Source organism: Solanum lycopersicum, chromosome 3, assembly GCF_036512215.1.
Source record: "Solanum lycopersicum chromosome 3, SLM_r2.1".
In the NCBI taxonomy this organism is placed as follows: Eukaryota; Viridiplantae; Streptophyta; class Magnoliopsida; order Solanales; family Solanaceae; genus Solanum; species Solanum lycopersicum.
In genome coordinates this window covers 31,270,549-31,289,374 of record NC_090802.1, presented here as the reverse complement: position 1 = coordinate 31,289,374, position 18,826 = coordinate 31,270,549, and positions in this window count along the sequence as shown.

The window sequence follows — 18,826 nt, the reverse complement described above, 5'->3', positions numbered from 1 at the left end:
TTTGAATTAATTAGTGTTTTGGTAGAATTTTAATAATCTACTAAAGGGCAGCCAATTTTTCACTATTTTAAAATTTACTACTTTATTGCTTATTTTTGTTTTATTTACTTTTATTACCATTTAGTTTTCCTTAAGTTAATTTCCTTTAAATGTTTTCCTTTAGGAATAATAGAGAATAAAAATGGAATAAGTATATCAAAACGATTTCTTTACTAAGTTAAAAATTAAAAAAATATATTTTTAAGGTCATTTTAGTCAAATCGCCGGTGAACCGCAAGTTAGCGGGCATTCCGAGGGCCTAACACCTTCTCGGGATGTGCATTGAACTTCGAACCTTTTTCAATTGATTTTATCTGTTTTGAATCTTTTGAAAATTTGAAAGTTTTTTTTCTTGATTTCATCAAAAATCAAGTGGCGACTCCGTAATTTGAAAAGTTGATTTTTCTTAAATATAAGATTAATTGATTTTTCGAAACCTAGTCATTTTTTTTTATCATTTTTAAACCAATAATAGTATTTTTAAAATAAAAAATAAGCCCCACCCAGGATGTAGGCTCGGAGCATGAAAAATTTGATATTAGACCACTGAGTTCAAGAGTCAAAGGGAGTCTATGAAGCCGTGTCTTTAGGTAACTAGTTATTGGTATGTAATGCTCCACATATATAATTAAAATTCTACAACACTTAGGAATTATCTCATTTAATTCACACTCATTTCGTGCGATAGAGTTCATCTTTATACAGTTTTTTTTCTAACTCGTGTTTGTGCGTCACCGATTGTGAGATAGGCTTTGTTTAAGGAGGCCTTTTTGGGGCGTTTCTTTTCCCTGAGAACTAAGGGAATCAAAGGTACAAGAGTTTGTCACTCTTACGTAGGATTCCTTGACAGTTCATGAGTAGAGTTTGTAGTTCACACAACTTTTCTGATATGCTCCGGATATGGGGATATGTACATAGCAAGGTTAATCATCCATATGTAACAAGTTGAGGAGGAAAAACTAAGAGATAGGGAACAATTTAAGAATAAGAAGGCTAAGACATCAGAGGATGAGTCCGAACAACACAAAAGTAATGCCAACCTGTCATCTTTCCAACAGAAACAAGGGACCTGCTCCATCATTTGCTAGTGCACCTGCACAAAAGAACAAAAGTGAGTACAATAGTCAGAATTTCAGAGCAAAGCCCGCCTATTCTCTAGGTAGTATGTCACAAGGGAGTAGTAAGCCTCTTGCATGTGCTAAGTGTGATAGGAACCACTCAGGGACGTGTCGTGATGGCTTTAGTGGTTGATTTAAGTATGGTCGTAATATCCATGTCATGTGAGAGTGTCCAAACAACAAGCGGGTAATGGTAGTGGGGGCAATAGAGCCTAGTGCTCTTTAGTTGCTCCACCAGACAGGGTTGCACCTAGAGGAGATACTTCAAGTACTGGCGGAAGAGTAAACCGCCTATACACTATGACTAGTTGCCAAGAGCAAGGAAAGTCTTTAACTTTAATATTTATGTTTTGCTAGATATAGAAGCAATTGATCCTTTGTAACTCCGCAAGTTGTGATGAATTTTGATGTTCTTCTGGAGCAACTTAATGAGCCCTTCAGTGTTTCTACACCCGTTGGTGTTGGTGAGTCTATTATAGTAGAAAGATTTTGTTGTGATTGTCCTATTTTTGTCAATCATAACAGCACCATGACTTTTTTAGTTGAGTTAGCTATGGTAGATTTTGATGTCATTCTTATTATGGACTGGATCCATGCCTATTATGCCTCAAATGATTGTAATTCTCGAGTTGTCAAGTTTCTATTTCCAAATGAGTCAATCTTAGAGTGAAGAAGTAGTTCTGCAGTGCCCAAAGGTATTTTAGTTTCATACCTTAAGGCAAAAAAAGTTAGTTTATCAGGTGGTGTGTCTATCACTTAGTCAAAGTTAATGACTCTAGTATTGAGATTACTCATATTCAGTCAGTCTCTGTAGTAGAAGAATTTTTAGAAGTCGTTACTAATGATGTTCCTGGAGTCCCTCGTGGGACAGAAATAGACTTCGGTATAGACATTCTTTTCGATATTTTCTTATATCTATTCCGCTATTTAAAATGGTACTAGCAAGTTGAAAGTGCTTAAAGAACAGTGGAAAGATCTCCTTGATGACAACTTTATTCGACCAACTATCTCACCTTGGGGCGTTCCGGTCTTATTTGTGAGAAATAAATATGGATCCTTAGGATGTACACTGATTACATAGTTGAACAAGGTTACCATCAAGAATTAGTATCCTCTTCTGAGAATTGGTGATCTTTTCAATGAACTTCAGGTGCTACTTGTTTCTTTATGATAGAACTCAAATTAGGCTACCATCAGTTAAGAGTAAGGGAATATGATATGATATCCAAAGACACTTTTCACTACCCGTTATGGTCATTATGAGTTCCTGCTAATGTCCTTTGATTTTACCAATGCATCTGCAACATTCATGGATCTTATGAATAGACTATTCACGCCTTATTTAGATATGTTTGTTATCATGTTCATTGATGACATACTAATCTATTCGAGGAATGAGGAAGATCATGCTAGCCATTTCAAAATAGTTCTCCATACTCTAAAACATAGAGAGTTGTATGCTAAGTTCTTGAAATGTGAGTTTTGACTTGAGTCTATGTAATTCTTAGGCCATACTATGTCTGGAGAGGGAATTAAAGTTGATACTAAGAAAATAGAGGCAGTGCAGAATTGGCCTAGACCCATATCTTCTACTGATATTAGTAGTTTCTTGGGGTTTATTGTCTATAATAGAAGGTTCGTAGAGTGGTTCTCATCTATTTCATCCCTTTTGACCAAGTTGACTCCGAAAACAGTTAAATTTCAATGGTCTGAAGCTTGTGAGAAAATCTTTCTAGAATTGTATAAGAGAATGACTACTGTCCCACTATTGACCTTATCCAAAAGTACTCAAGGTATTGTTATATATTTTAATTCTTCTAGAGTTGTTTTGGGTTGTGTGTTAATGAAGAATGACAAGGTTATAACTTATTCCTTTAGATAGTTGAAAGTTCACGAGAAGAACTATCTACCCATGATCTAGAGTTGGTTGTCGTAGTATTTGCCTTGAAAATATGGCGCAATTATCTTTAAGGTGTTCATGTGGAAGTGTTCACCAATCACAAGAGTCTTCAATATGTGCTTACTCAAAAAAAGATTAGCTTAATCTGAGACAAATAAGGTGGTTAGAATTTCTCAAGGAAAATGACATAAGCATTCTTTACCACCCAGGTAAGGATAATGTTGTTGATGATGTCGTGAGAAGGTTGTCTATGGATAGTACCACCCACTTTAATAAATATAAGAAAGAAATAGCAATGGAGGTGCATAGACTTGCACGCCTGGAGTTTGCCTAATGGATTCAACATAAGAAGGGGTAGTGGTTATGAATACATTTGAATCATATTAGTGTTAGAAGTAAAAGATAAGTAAGAAAAAGTCCCTATTATGCTTGAATTGAAAACAAATGTTCACAAGCCAAAGGTAATGGGTTTTGAACAAGGGGGAGATGGTGTATTGAGGTATCAAGGTAGATTATGTATACCAAGGGTGGATGAACTGCAAGAGAGGATCATGGAGGAAGCTCATAGCTCTAGATATTCCATATATCCTAGTTCGACAAAAACGTATCGAGATTTGAGAGAAGTTTATTGGTGGTATAATATGAAGAAAGGCATTGCAAAGTTTGTTGCTAAGTGTCCAAAATTGCCAACAAGTTAAAGCAGAGAATCAAAGGCTCAGTGGTATGTCTCAGAATATAGAACTTCTAGATTGGAAGTGGAAGCTAATCATTATGGACTTCATTACAAGTTTACCAAGGTCTCGCATGCAACATGATTCTATTTGAGTTATTGTTTATAAAATGGAAATATTAGCACACTTTTTTTGCCGATAAAGACTACTCATTGGAGAGAAGATTATGCTAAGTTGTATATTCAAGTGGTGGTTACATGATATACCGTGGTTACACAGTATTTTTAATGTTTTTTCCTTAAGTTTAGTGGGTCCAAAAGCCTTTTTGTACTATTTTTATGTAAGTTTCTCTTTATTTGCAGGTTATCGTTCTAGAAGATGAATGCGGAGGTTTTTGAGCCATAAATACAGAAAAGTACTACCTATGGAGCTTGTGATGGTTCGTCGTGCCCGTGACGGTCCGTAGGTGGCATCATAGTGCAGCTGCTGAAGGAAGATGGGGAATTATGACCAAGTGTGGGTTTATGGAATGCGTGACGGACCGTCATATCCATGACGGTCCGTCCTATTGGTTTGTCATGAAGATTAGAGAAGTAGTCCCAGTACCCAAATTCCAAGAGTTCAAGTGTTTTGGAACGGAGACCCTCGACGGACCGTTGTGCCTGTGACGATCCGTCATACCTGTCGTCGAGGGTAATGAAGAGAGCAACAGAAGAAATTGCACAAGTATGGGATGACGGAGTCCATGACGGTCCGTTGTGACCACGACGATTCGTCGCGCGGTCCGTCGATCTAGACGCATTTTGATAGATTTCTAGCAAATAAAGTCCTTATTTAATTAGGTTTTTATTTTTTATAAATAGTTCGAAAAACCTCATTTTTGAGGTTAGACTCTTGATTATTTTTTAGACTCTGTGAGATTCTTGATTATTTTGGGATTCTTGAATATTTTGAGACTTTTGTAATTGATTGTTGGTGACTTTTGCTGATTAATCAAGCGAACCTTCAGATTTTACTCTTTCTCATTGAAGTAAGTGTATGAATTCTTATATCATATATTTGAATATTGTGATTATGACTATGGGTACACTTCATAACTAGGGTTGTGGGATCCATAAGCGAATAATGAGGTAAAACCTAACTAAAATAACAATTCTAGAATAGTATTTTGCATGTATTGATAATTCTTTCTTTTAGAAGTATTTTTAACGGATGGCCAATGTTAGAACTCGCCTTAATGCTACTTGCCGGACAAGGAGGTAGATAATAGGAAAATAATTATCAACATAGATTTAGTGTATACTATCTAATAGGCTAGTATTGATTGGTACGAGGTAATAACTTAGTCAAATATCGAATACGATGCTTAATATGAGGTAAAGATAAGGGTTAGTATAGCAACACACGTAGCCGGACCATGGTGCGGAGTGAAATTTTCTAGATGTCGGACCAAGGATTTAGAAATACATAACTTATCACTTTATATGCAAGATACTAGGAAAAAATTGTTATAGTTAGAATTATCAAGTTATGAATCTGTGGGGAACACGTAAACCCTAGTTACTTTTATTAATTGATTAAACTCCAACATTTGAAGATGTTAGTTGTCTCCTTCAATTTCGCTAGTTATTTTCATTTATTTAGAAATAGAAAACCCCCCATTTATCATTTTGCTTTCCAAGGAAGTAATTGACTGAACAATAGTAATAATAGATTGAAGTTAAGTCTAAACTATTTTCCTCGTGGGAATGATCCCAACCTCAGTAGTTGGGTTATTTACTTGACACGACCGCTTTACTTTTTATTTGAGAAGTAAGTTTGAGCATATCAAATTTTGGCGCCGCTGTCGGGGAAAGTAACTTTTAGTTTAACTTAAACTTATTACTATAGTTTTGTTGATATTTTCTTGATTTTACTTTATTTTATTGTTCTTGATTCTTGCAGAACCATCTTTCTTGTATGTCAAAAACACGGAGAGAAATATAACCATTGTTTCCCTATGATCACGAATTAGAGCATACACTACGCAACATGAATCGAAACTTGGGAATTAATGATGATGATCCAAACCAGAACATTCCAGCTCCGGTTGATGTTCATGGTCAGTTGTTACCCGATGCTCCGGGTGAACACCAACAGAGGGGACAAAATCCCGCTCCACGGCCCCAAGAATACTACAGAGGCTATGACAATATAGCAGACTCCGATGGGCCACTTGTCTTGCCCCCTCTACTTCCAGGCCACACCTTTGTGGTAACTAGTAGCCTGATGCAAATGCTCATTGCCAGAGGTTTGTTTTCTGGGCTACCTTCTGAGGATCCACATGCCCATATAGCTAAGGTTAGGACACTGTGTAAAAGTTGTGTAGGGAGGCTTGACTTGGACTTGGATGTAATAGGGCTAAGAGTGTTTCCTCTCTCACTGACGGGAGAGACTACTATATGGTTCACTGAGCTCCCATATAACTCAATTTTCACTTGGAACCAACTAAGGGATGTTTTCTTAGCACGCTACTACCCGGTCTCCAAGAAACTAAACCACAAAGACAGAGTGAACAACTTTGTGACACTACCAGGAGAGTCAGTTAGTAGTTCTTGGGATATATTCACCTCATTCTTGAGAAGCGTCCCAAATAACCGTATAGATGATCAGTCACTGAAGGAATACTTCTATCGGGGACAGGATGATAATAGTAAAGTGGTGTTGGACACTATAGCAGGTGGATCTTATGGGGAGTGTCCTTATGCTGAGATTGCTGAAAAATTAGAGAAAATCTCCCGGAACAATAAAGCTTGGAGTACTAGGAAGTCAGATACTGGGAGAAATACCTTCGCAGTGCAGTCCGCTCACAACCCAGCCACAGATGAGATTCGTGAAGAAATGGCTCAGATGAGAACTGAGCTTGGGTTGGTACTAAAACATATTACTGGGGTGCAGAAAAGATAAATGCAGCTAACTACTTGTCTAAACCACCACCACCTAATGATGATGCTATTATGCGGAGGATTCCTATGCAGAAAATGAGCAGACGAGGGGTGGTCAGAACTATGGTAACTATAACCGTGAGGGTCATTATGTCCGAGATGGAAACTACAACCGCGACAACAACTTCAACAGGGGTAACTACGGTAACAGAAATGATAGTAATGGGCCCTATGTCCCTCCTCAAAATCGTGATGTTACTCCTAGGGATGGTGGAGATAGTATGGCGCGAGTTGAAGATATGTTGCACAAAATGATGATGAGGTTCAATGCTAGTGAAAAGCACATTAAAGAGTTAAGGAGTCATGTAGCGGGTATTGGGCAAAAATTTGATACACATGCAATATCAATTAAGCAGATCGAGTTGCAAATGGCCCAATTATCTGCGATTGTGAACACACGGCAACCGGGCACTCTTCCTAGCAACACTGTCCAAAATCCAAAAAATTATGCACACTGTATGTCAATCACTACTCGGGGTGGTAAGCAAACCATTGACCCACCTATGCCGTCTAATGAGGAAAAGGTGAGAAAGGATAATGATAAGGTGGTAGAGGGTAGTGGTGAAGCAGAAGATAGCACTGGAAAAGATGCAGAAGTCCCTATAAAGGTAATTCCCATGCCTAGCCACCACCACCCTTTTCTCAGAGATTAGTGAAAAGACCGAGGATGGTAAATATAGGCGTTTTATAACATTGTTGAAGCAGCTTTCTGTCAATGTCCCTTTGGTAGAAGCTCTAGAACAAATGCCCGGCTATGCCAAGTTTATGAAAGATCTGGTTACAAAGAAAAGATCGATCACTTTTGAGGATGATGATAGAATGCAGCATTGTAGCGCTATTTCTACAAGATCTCTCGTACAAAAGAAAGAAGATCTGGGTGCGTTCACTATTCCTTGTATAGTCGGGTCATTACATTTTGCAAAAAAGCATTATGTGATCTGGGGGCAAGCATAAATCTCATACCCCTCTCGGTTTACAAGAATTTGGGTTTGGGTGACCCAAAACCCACTGCAATGCGGCTACTGATGGCTGATCGAACAGTGAAAAGGCCTACATGGATACTCCACGATGTGCTAGTAAAAGTGGAGTTGTTCATATTTTCGACAGATTTTGTTTTTCTTGATTATGAAGTTGATTTTAAAGTGCCTATTATTCTTGGGAGGTCATTCCTTGCTACGGGTAGAGCCTTAGTTAATATGGAAAAGGGGCAGATGAAATTCCGGTTGAATAATGAAGAAGCGACCTTCAACATTTGTAGGTCCATGTGCCAGAGCGGTGAGATCCAATCGGTATTTGCTATATCCCACAAAGAAAAGTCGAAGAAGGATAATGACCTAAAAAGTGAAAAATGAGAGTTTATGGTTGGGGATTTGGTGCTTTTAAACAGTTCAAGGTTGCATTGGCTTCTGAGTAAGCTCAAATCCAAATGGACTTGCCCTTACTTGATTACCCAAGTATTCCCTCATGGAGAAGTTGAGTTAAAAACTAAGGAGGAAGTGCGGTTTAAGGTGAATAGAGAACGAATAAACCTCTATTTTGGGCATACTGCATCGGTGAATGAAGTGATAGAGGCATACCATCTTGATGAAGTCTGAGTAATCAAGTGTCATCAGTCGTGCCGTGACGTTAAATCAAGCGCTTGTTGGGAGGCAACCAATACTTATAGTTTTTTTTCTAGTAATGGTAGCATTTTCTACTAATGGGTTTATAAATTTGCAGGCACATCACCAGGAAATTCTGTAGAAAATCACTCTGCAGCAGTCACTGACGGATACATCGACGGACCGTCACGCATATGACGGAGCATCGCATGAATTCGTCATGCAAGGTACGTCTTTCTGTTATTTTCAAACTAGGGCGCACGCGACGGAACCAACGACTGACCGTCACAACTGAGATGGACCATCATCGGGGACTCGTCGCATCAATAATGAAGCGTACCCGACCCGACCCGCCTAGGGTTTTTAAAAAAATTCAACATTTAAAACCCCCACCCCCTTCATTACACCCCATTCCTTCCCTCTTTCTCCCATTTTCCTCCCATTTCAACTTCCAAAGATAATACCCTCTCTCTTACAACCGATCATCTTCTCCAAACTCCCCAATTTCTAAAATTTACTATCTACTAGTCGGAGTCTGCTATTGTGGGTCTCTACTTGATCACCAAGTACCTTCCTCGCTTGTTTTTCTCATATTCTCAGGTATGTGTCTCTAATTTATACTCATTTACATTGGATTTTTGTTTATAAATTAGTATTAACCTAGTTCTTCTTGATAGGTTCATTCTTTAATAAAATTCTGTGTGACCTAGGTTGAGAATCCTCAAAATTGCCGTGTTAAAACTCTAGAAATAGGTGCCTTAGCATTGCTGGTTTATTAGGTATTTGGGTTAGACAAATGTAGGTTCAAACACTAACAATTCTATTTGGGTCATAGGGGATGAATGGGGCATCCCCAATTCTGTCACTGAGTTACAAAACGAGACCCGATGACGGACCGTCGTACCCACGACGAACCGTCATTGGATCCATTCCAACAACCCTAACACCCCACTGTCCAATTTTCTCAAAGTGTCCACCATCGGCCACGTGCGATGGACTGTCGTTCCCACAACGGTCCATCCTGCACAACCGTTTCGGTTGTCAGAGACCTTATTCCTAAGGGTCTCTCACTTTTTCTTAGTGTCCTCCAACGGACATATGCAACGGACCGTCATTCCCACGATGGTCCGTCCTGCACAATCGTTCTGGTTGTCAGAGACCCTGTTCCTAAGGGTCTCTCACTTTTTCTAAGTGTCCTCTTACGGACAACTATGACGGACCGTCATTCCCACGATGGTCCATCCTACACAACCGTTCTGATTGTCAGAGACCCTGTTCCTAAGGGTCTCTCACTTTTTCTAAGTGTCCTCCTACGAACACATGCGACTGACTGTGATTCCCACGATGCTCCGTCCTGCATAACCGTTATGACGGTCAGAGACCCCTCTCTTAAGGGTCTCCATACTTTTTCCAAGTGTCCTCTTACGGACAACTACGATGGACCGTCATACCCTCGACGGTCTGTCCGGCATAACTGTTATGACTGTCAGAGACCCCTCTCCTAAGGGTCTCCATATTTTTTGCTAGTGTCCTCTGACGGACACCTACGATGAACCGTCATACCTGTGACGGTCCGTCCTGCATATACCGTCATACTTGTCAGAGACTTTCCTTCAGGGTTCTCCATATAAATATAGTCTAAGTAAGACACGCGGACCCCATGACAGTCCATCGTACTCATGACGAGCCATCACCTGGTCCGTCATGTTTCACTGTTACTATAGAAATGTCATTATATCTTATCTCTTTTATTTATTTTGTGTGATTTTTCTTGTCTTGTTTGCTCATTTTAGTACTAATATTGATTCTTCACAGGTACTATCTATTATGGAACCAAAACAAGATCGATCCAACTGCACGCTTGATCATCGGCTCTGATGATGAGCGGGACCCTGAGTATGTGCCCCCAGGCACTTCCGCACCTTCCCGTGCTGCACGTGCTCACAGAGCCACACCCAAGACGGTGGCGTCCAGCGTAGTCACTGCCTCCCAGTCTGATGAGGAGCGCACACTGACCGGCACACTCTCCGGGTTAGCCACAAATGAGGAAGGAGCGTCTGGCTCCTTAGGAGTATCCTGGTCCGAGGAAGCCTCTGGCTCTGTTGAGGTTCCCGCACCCGCCACTGCTGCAGCGTCGGCCTCGTCTGATGAGGCTGACAGTTCAGACTCTACATCCGGCGCACTACCTCAGGTCCCCATCCCAGCCTCTGACCAGCCAAACCGGTAGTGTGTCGACGGCCAGTTTCAAGTTTACTCTGACGCCAAGTTCCTGACTGATAAAGGAGTAATGACTCGAACACTCACCTTGGAGTGGCGGGTACTTACAAGGAGTCTCCCAACGATGCCAGAGATCCATAACCTCTTCACTAGGCATCGCTTAGAGTGGACAACATGTCCGTTGAGACGATACAACGAGGAAATGGTCCGAGAGTTCTACGCATCCTACGTAGCGACTCTCCGATCACAGATCGCTAGGCGGGCTACTCCCGCTAAACAGGCCCCACTGGAGCAGGTTCGAGTCCGAGGCGTGCAGGTTGACATTTCCCTTCCAGCCATCTGCCGGTTTCTATACGGCGAGAGCATAGATGCTACTCGGACCCCTATCACTGCCGAGTTTGACTACCGCTGGCAGATAGTAAAGGATGGATAGTTCTTGCGCGAGCCAGCACTGAGAGAGACCACCAAGAGGTGGATGGCCCTGCACCTGTCAGTAGATGGAGAGGTTGCCGATTGGGTCACTGAGCCGAAGGGGGCCATCAAGAAGGCTAACCTCACGTTCGTCGCAAAGTTCTTGTGGCTGCTCGTCCGTCACTGCCTTTCCCCCATAGCTGCTGATAACATCGTCACCTGGGATCGAGCAGTGTTGATGGCGGCGATGATAGCCGGATTCGAGGTGGACTTCGCATGGCTTCTCTAGGCAGTCATGCACGAGAGGGCATTCAAGGTCACTACTACCTACCCCTTCCCAAGTATGATCTTTGCCCTTTGCAGGTCCGCAGGTGTGCCCATATGGCACATAGATTAGTTGAAGACCCCGCAGGGCACCGTTGACGTCGGCCTCATCAGAGACGAGGCCAATGAGTTGGCCCTACGTAGAGGGTCCCATCTAGAGCTGCCACCACTTGCTGATGATCTTGCGGATACGGTAGCCCAGGCCCGCGCAGCTACACAGGCGTCCACTGACACTACCCCGGTCGAGTCTATCCCTGGTAGTAGCCCAGCCCCGAACTCCTCTCACACAGCCCCTCTACCGGTACTGGTCCCACTTGCTAGGGTCCAAAAACTAGAGGCACAAATGGTCACTCTTCTGCATCATATCCAGACGTGGATGTAGAAGTCGATTACTGAGTCTGAAGTGCATCTAGAGAGGAAGATGCAGCAGTTTACAGAGCTGAGGTCAATCAGCGTCTGGACGCCTTTAAGTTGAGAGTGTTAGCCCGTCCAGCCCCTCCGGCGGATGTGTCGACTCTTCAGGCTGCAGTCGACAGTCTTAATGCCGACATCGACACTAGGGCTGGCAAGGGGACGGGAAGGGGACTGGGGGACGGGACGAAGGGGGACGGGACGGGACGGGGGACGGGGAGGGGGGATTTCATCCGGGACCGGGATTGGGGGGACCGGGATTGGGGGGACGAAAATAGGTCCCATCCCATCCCACTATATATATGGGATGGGATGGGATTTGGGCGGACGGGACAGGACGGGACGGGAGAGGATGGTATGGGACGGGGGATTCTTTTTTTTTAATATTTATATATTTTATTGAAATGGTACGTCTTTAGCTAATAAATTTTAAATTTAATTTTTGATTTTCAAATATCAAAATAAATTTTCTAATTTAAAGTTTCAATTTTCAAATTTTAAGATTCATTTTTCAAATTTCAAGTTTCAACTTTAAAGTTTTAAATTTCAAATTTGAGAAGTTTAAATTTGTAATTTAAATATTTTAAAGTAATGTAAATTGTAAACTTTAAATTAAGTATTTTAAAATTATTTTAGTACTTTAGTATGTATATTTAATTGTATATATTAAAATTAAAATTCAAAACAATAATTGTATAAAAAAATTTATTCAATAGAACTTATAAGTTACAACTTACAATTAATAAATATTGGTGGAGTAACTAATCTACGCAGCCACCTTCTAGGAATGGTTCTGTTTCAATAAGTTCTCATACGTAAAACTAGTATTTGTTACAGATATTAGATGAGTAACTAATTTTACGCAGCCACCTTCTAGGAAGGGTTCTGTTTCAATTAGTTCTCGAATGTAATCTAATAATATCTGTTTTCTCCTTTAAAATTTAATTCTAATTGTCGCATCATATCGATGGTGATATCCTCCGGTGTTGGCAAACTTGTTAAAAATTCTTGTGCCTCTAATTCATCATCACTGCATTCAATACAAGTTTTGATCCAAGTTGCTTGTTTTTTACTTAACTTTGGCAAATTGTTATTCCTCCTTTCGGCATTGCACCAGTCTCTAAATAAAACTGTTGTTTCCAAACTGTCTTCCGCCAATGAATGTCTATGATCACCGATTTGAAACCTTGCCGCACTGAAAGCAGCCTCCGATGCAACTGATGAAGCTTGAATAGCTAGAATATCACAAACCATTTTTCTCAAAGTTGGATTCACATCGCTTCGTCTACACCACCATCCTAATAAATCTTCATTGCCATCTTTGATTTCCAAGTTTTCTAAAGATTGATTAAGATATTCTTCAAAATCATCACGGTTAGTAGAATTAAGACCAAGAAAACCTCGCATATAACATGAAATTGGAACTGACAAATCAATCTCAACATTAGAAGTTTGACCAACTTCTCCTTCAAAATTTTCACTAGTTCTATATTTTTCATACAAAACTTTTGCTTCTATCTTTATGCTAGACTTACACGTTTCACAATCTGGAGTTTCTTCCGGTAAAATTTCTATAGTTTCATAGAAAGTGTCGACAAGGCCTTTCACACCTTGTAATTTATAAGCAGGATGAAGTAAAGTAGCCGTTAAAAAAACTTGAGGAATAGGAAAAAAATATTTTTAAAATTTTTCAATCATACCTTCAATTGCAACTCTAAAGTGATCTATTTTTTTATATTTAGAAAATTGAATTGAAAGAGCACAAATATTTATTAATACGGATGAAATAGCAGGATAATAAATTCCCAAAAACATGGTAGTAGCATCATAAAAAAGTCTTAAAAATTGTAATAGTTCTTTAGTTTCTTCCCAATCTTCATCACAAATTCTATCTAATGGGTTAGCATTATGAGCATTAAAAACCATTTGTATGGGTCTTCTATATTTATAAGCAACCGAAAGCATTTCGTAAAGAGAATTCCACCTTGTTTTAATATGTTTTGGAATTTTTCTAGGTGACAATTCACATAGTGAACAACGCTCATTAAATTCTTTAATTCTAGCAGCATTGTTTGTATGAAAAATCCAGGTAACAGCATATTCAACTTTTACGCTACCACAATCAAATAATGAAATACCATCTTGTACAACTAAATTTAATATATGTGCAACACATCTAACATGAAAAACTTTATTGTCAATTGGACATAATCTAACTTTTAACATGTTAGCAGCATTTGTATTATTAGATGCATTATCTTATGCGACAGACATTATTCTAAAACACATAAAATATTTGTAGCTAAATATGCACCAGTTTTTTTCTCTATACACAGTTTATAACATATAATTCTTTTTTGCAAATTCCAATTATGATCAATCCAATGTGCAGTTACTGTTAAATAATCATTTCCATTAACACTACGACCCATGTCCGAAGTAAAAGACACTCTACTATCTAATATGCTAAATAGAAAACGAAGAAATTGACAATGTTTACCTTGATATTCAAAAACATCAGTTTTGACAGTATTTCTTGAAAAGCCTCTATAATCCAGATTATAAGTTTGTTGAATATATTTGACAAAACCGGGATTTGAAGGAAAACTATAAGGCAAACCACAAACAGAAACCATTTTAGCTAAATTTTCCCGATCTAATTCCTTATGATATTTACGTTGTGTTATTGGACCAGCGGGGTTAAAAGGATCTAATGTTCCTTGAACCATGTTAGAAGCCGCTATCAATGCATTACCGGTAATATCTAATTCATTAATTGAAATTCCCTTTTTTCTATTGGCTAATGCTTTAGCTTCTTTATATTGAATCGGCACACAAGATAACAAATGTCTATTTAATCCCCCCGTTCCACCTTGACCCCCACCTTGTTTATGTTTAAAAGCTTGCTTACACTTATTACAAATAGCAACACTATTTTCTTTATCATAAGTCATAAATTGCCACACAATAGAAGTTTTAGGTCGTTGATACTTCACCTTCTCCCTTGTGGGAGGTTTAAGGGGTGGATGTCCAAAATTTTGCTCCGGTAAATTGATAGTCTCATTTGGAACTTCTGTCACCGGACTAGTAGGTGTTTCATCTAACTCCTCTTCTCCCAAATCAGCTTCTACTTCTTCACCTGAATTCTCATCAACATTAGAATTAATATTACCATAACGTCGTTCTAAACTTTCGTGATCGATTTCAACATTTGAATCAATATTATAAGGAGTATCATCAACATAAGTAGAATCATTTATGTTAAATCTAACTCTACTCGTTGATTTAGATGAAGTACCGCCACTTTTACTACTCTTTTTTCTTTACTCTTTTTTTTTACCAAAATTAAATAATTTAAAAAGTCTACTTTCTTCGTTATCTTGTACTTTCTCTTTTCCTTTACCGCTATTTTTTTGCTAGAACTCATACTTAATTTTATATATATATATATATATATATATATATATATATAAAGTGTAAAATAAAAATAATAATAACACAAAAGTAAAGACGAATAATAGAATATAAATATTATGAAACGAATGTACCAAACGTCTGCGTTAAAAGCAGACGTTAAACCGATTGTTGAAGCTTGTGATTTGTTGTAACTTGTAATTTGTAACTCCAAGCCAATACTTGATAACAAATATGAGATAATATAATTATATTTATTGATATAATATGAAAATTTTGAATTGAAAATTGAAATATATGGATTCTAATAATATGAGAATTAAAATTGAATAAATATTAAGATTGACACTTGAGAGTTGAGAGTTGATAGAATATAGAAAATAGATGAGAGAAATGAGAATAGATGATTTTCTAAGAAATAGTAGAGGATAGGTGTATTTATAGTATTAAAAATGGGTTAAAATGTAATTATAATAACTTGAGGGTTTAAAATAATTTTTTAAAAGTAGGGGGGTGGTAAGGGGAGTTTGGGAAGTCAAAAAGAGGCATAAATCCGTTGGGGGGGCCCACTAGCCGTTACCCCAACAGATAGTAACGGCTACATTTTTAAATTTTTTAAAAAATAATATTAGGGGGGGGGGGGATCCCGCGAACCGTCCATTTCAACCGGACCGGGTCGACCGGGATGCAGAGGGTGAACCGGCCCCTGACCGGTCCCCTAATCCCCCATCCCGTAATCCCCTTAAACCCTAGGGGATGGGCCGGTTCCAGGGCGGGTCAGGACGGGACGCGGGCCGGGGCGGGATGACCCGGTCCCCCTGCCAGCCCTAATCGACATGATCCTAGAGGCGAGGGTAACGGAGTCTGAGGCCCCTTCTGTCGAGCCTGCTGAGGACACCGTGTTAGCAGCCCTGTTTACTACTTCAGACATTCCACCACCTCCCCCTCGAGAGACTGCCAAGAGGCGTAGGGGTCGAGCAGAGGATGAGGCGCAAGCAAGGAAGAAGGAGCGCCGAGAGATGGAGGCTGCAAGGAGAGCCTCACTTGCTGAGGAGGAGGCGCACCAGATGAGAGCATCACAGTTAGCGGCTGGGGTGTCTAGCTCCCGCACTGTAGAGACAGCAGGAGGCACTACTGATGGTGCGGGTGTTGCTGAGGACACTACTGAGGGTGTCCAGATTGCAGAGGACGTGGGTTCCGGGGAACTGGACCCACCACAGGTTTGCTTCACCTATGTTACAAGCTAAGAAAATCCTATCGTGATCCTAAGGGTTGAATAGCGAACTTAAGGCAGTGAAAATAAGGGCAAGCTTATGGCAATAGGTATGAATGAGTGTGACTTTGTTCTGAGAGCGAGTGTTGAAAAGTAATCCTTATACTCAAACTGAAATCATTGTGTGAAAAATGAGGATTTTGCTTTGAAGTGAGGACACTAGTTGCAATACCGGAATTGTTAGCACCTCAGTGAGAAATTGAAGAGGATAGGTGTTAGTGCATGGTGAGTCTGTGTCATGTTCTGATCCCACAAAAATTCAAGCCTAATAGTGATAGCATGCATAGATTTGATGAGGTTAATCGGGATTGATAGCCAAATGATTGCAAAGGATAAAACATGGATACTATTGTACAAGGATTGTGTAGTGAGTCATAGTGTGTCGCTTGAGCACAAACAACGAATTTAAGTTGAGGGTGTTGATATACCGTGGTTTCACGGTATAATTAATACTTTTTTCTTAAGTTTAGTGTGTCCCAAAGCCTTTTTGTGCTAATTTTGACATAAGTTTCTCTTTGTTTTGCAGGAAATCTTTCCAAAGCTGAATGCGGAGATTTTGAGCGAAAAAATGCAGAAGAGACCACCTACGGAGCTTATGACGGTCCGTCGAGCTTGTGACGGTCCGTAGGTGGCAGCGTAGTGCAGCTGTTGAAAGATGGGGAAGTCTGACCAAGTGTGGGATTACGAAGCTTGTGACGGTCCGTCATGGCTATGACGGTCCGTCCTGCAGGTTCGTCGTGAAGATCAGAGAAGTGATCCCAGTACCCAGATTCCGAGAGTTGAAGTATTTTGGAACAAAGACGCTCGACGGACCGTTGTGACCATGACGGTCCGTCACACTTTCCGTCAAGGGGAATGAAGAAAGCAGCAGAAGAAATTGCACTAAGTATGAGACGATGGAGTCCACGACGGTCCGTTGTGACCACGACGGTCCGTCGCGTGGTCCGTCGACCCAGCCGCATTTTGGCAGATTTCTAGCAATTAGAATTCTTGTTTAATTAGGTTTTTGTTTTGTTATAAATAGTTTGAAAAACCTCATTTTTGAGGTTAGACTCTGCTAGGTTAGACACCTGATAGTTAGACTCTTAGATTGTTAAAACTTCGTATTGGTGAACATTGTATTGGGAGATTCTTGATAATCATTAGACTTTTCGTGAGATTATTGATTACTTTTGAATTCTTGCAAGTGATTTTTGGTGATTAATCAAGCAACCTTTTGGATTTTATTCTTTCTCATTGAAGTAAGTACATGAATTCTTATTTAATATATTTGAATATTGTGTTTATGACTATGAGTAACTAAACTCCATAAATAGGGTTGTGGGAACCATAGGCAAATAATGAGATAAACCCTAGCTAAAATAACAATTCTAGAATAGTGTCTTGCATGTATTAATAATTCTTTCGCTTAGAAGTCTTTTTAACGGATGATCAACGTTAGAACTCGCCTTAATGCTACTTGCCGGACCAAAGAGGTAGATAATAGGAAAAGAATTATTAACATATATTTAGTGTATACTATCTAATAGGCTAGTATTGATTGGTACGAGGTAATAACTTAATCAAATATCGAATACGATGCTTAATATGAGGTAAAGATAAGGGTTAGGAAAGCAACACACGTAGCCGGACCAAGGTGCGGAGTGAGATTTTCTAGATGCCAGACCAAGGATTTAGAAATACATAACTTATCATTTTGCATGCAAGATACTAGGAAAGAATTGTTATAGTTAGAATTATCAAGTTATGAACTTGTGGGGAACACGTAAACCCTAGTTACTTTGATTAATTGATTAAAATTAAACTTTCAAAACTGTTAAGTGTCTCTTTCAATTTCATTAGTTATTTTTACTCATTAGGAAATACAAACCCCTCTTTTTATGTTTTTACTTTCTAAGTAAGTCATCAACCGAACAATAGTAATAACAAGTTGAAGTTAAGTCTAGACTATTTTCTTCGTGGGAACGATCCCAACCTCACTAGTTGGGTTATTTACTTGACGCGACCGCTTTACTTCTCATTTGAGAAGTAAGTTTGAGCATATCAGCGGCTTCCACTGACACTACCCCGGTCGAGTCTATCCCGGATAGTAGCACTGCCCCAAACTCCTCTCGCTCAGCCCCTTTCCCCGCTCTGGTCCCGCTTGCTAGGGTCCAGAAATTAGAGGCACAGATGGCTACACTTCTGCATCACATCCAGCCTTGGATGCAGAGGTCTATTGCTGAGGCAGAAGAGCGCTTGGAGCGGAGAGTGGTCCATCAAACAGAGCGAAAGATCGTTGAGGTTCATTAGCGCTTGGACGCTTTGGAGTTGCGGGTGTTAGCTCGACCAGCCCCTCAGGTGGATGTGTCGATCCTTAAGGCTGCAATCGACAGTCTTCGCACAGACATCGACATGATCTTAGAGGCTAGGGTGCCTGAGTCTGAGGCCCCTTCTACAAAGCCTGCTGAAGACACAGTGATG